Source organism: Bison bison, unplaced genomic scaffold (assembly GCF_000754665.1).
Source record: "Bison bison bison isolate TAMUID 2011002044 unplaced genomic scaffold, Bison_UMD1.0 scf7180017864063, whole genome shotgun sequence".
NCBI classification, from domain to species: Eukaryota; Metazoa; Chordata; class Mammalia; order Artiodactyla; family Bovidae; genus Bison; species Bison bison.
The window spans coordinates 2,004,799-2,006,664 of NW_011494635.1; positions in this window are offsets into that span (position 1 = coordinate 2,004,799).

Consider the following 1,866-nt stretch of genomic DNA (forward strand, 5'->3'; position numbering starts at 1 on the left):
AATTGATGCTTTTGAACTATGGTGTTGGAGAAGACTCTTGAGAGCCCCCTGGACTGCAAGGAGACCCAACTAGTCCATCCTAAAGGAGATCAGTCCTGGGTGTTCATTGGAAGGACTGATGCTGAAGCTGAAACTCCAATACTTTGGCCACCTCATTCGAAGAGTTGACTCATTGGAAAAGACCCTGATGCTGGGAGGGATTGGGGGCAGAAGGAGAAGGGGATGACAGAGGATGAGATGTTTGGATGGCATTATCAACTCAATGGACATGAGTTTGGGTAAACTCCGGGAGTTGGTGATGGACAGGGAGGCCTGGCGTGCTGCGATTCATGGGGTCACAAAGAGTCGGACACGACTGAGCAACTGAACTGAACTGATGGCCTAACCAAGTTGACGCATAAAATTAATGACCACACTTCCCCTCTTGATCACTATTACCTACCACCAAGGATGGCATCTCTCCTTCTACTTCCTACTTCCTGATGAGTTATGACCTCCACCTCTCCCCCACCATGCTTGACCATCTTTCTACTTTATTTCTAGATCTTCATTGCTCTGTGTAGAAGCCATCAGATACACGGTCCTAAAATATTAATTTTAACAAATTAAAATAAAATGAGATTCAAATTTCAGTCCCAGGCTTGCACTAGCTACATTCATGTGCTCAATAATCACATGTGGCTGGTGGCTACCATACTGGACAATACAGAGTAGAACATTTCCATCATTGCCAAAGGTCCCAATAGGTAGAGCTGCTCTAAATGTTTATTCACTCTAGCTGTGCCTTTGCTATCTAAGCCTCTCTCCTCAGACATTGACTCCCACTGAATCTCAGAGTTCTACTTTTGCCATCTCCTTTTCCTTCTGGAGAGTCCTTTGAGTGCCCTGCAAGTTTAAGCAACTGGCCTAACATCACACTGCCACTTCAATTCCCAAGTCTATCCTTTCTTAGCCTCCATTCTATACGGCCTTGAAACTCACCTTAGTTACTTATCTTTTTTTATTTTTCTTGAAAGAGATGTGTAAAGAATATACTATGTGACCCAGAAGGGTTTTCATATATACATAGTTTACTGTTTGGGAAAGCAGTATTCTATATGGCCTTGAAACTCATCTTAGTTACTGATCTTTTTTTATTTTTTGACACTACCACAAGTTTATAATTTCGACACTACCAACAACTGGCCAAGAACATGGTGGTACTGTGATGTTAGGCCAGTTGCTTAAACTTGCAGAGCACTCAAAGGTCTCTTAATAAATTCTCATTGAGGATGTTGCAGAAAGATAGTTTGATGCGTCTGTGTAATTCTTGCATATGGAATGTTTGTGTATGGGTTAGGATGAGTAATGCTAGCTGCTGAAACAAACAACCCCAAAAGATCAGTGACTCAACACAGTAAAGGTTTACTTCTTGCCTAAGTTATAGTCCTATGCTCTTTATAGCCATTCACTCTTCTTCCAGGGCCTCTGATCTCTTTTTTGCATCCGACTGGTCACCTAGTTAAAAGTGGGGAAGATAGTACAGGATCTTCAGGTCTGGAAGTGGCTGCATCTCTTTTGCTCAGTTTTATTGCCCAGATTGGGTCAAATAGACCCAACTCACTGCTAGAAAGAATGAGAAATGTAGTCTTTCTGAAGGCTAAGGAGGAAAATTAACACAATGGCAACCACACAGTGATCTATCACAGTATGTAGAAGAAAGCATTCTATGTCAAGGAATACTGCTTTCCCAAAGAATAAACTATGTATATATAAAAACTCTTCTTGGTCACATAGTATATTCTTTACACATCTCTTTCAAGAAAAATAAAAAAAGATCAGTAACTAATGTGAGTTTCAAGGCCATATAGAATGGAGGTTAAGAAA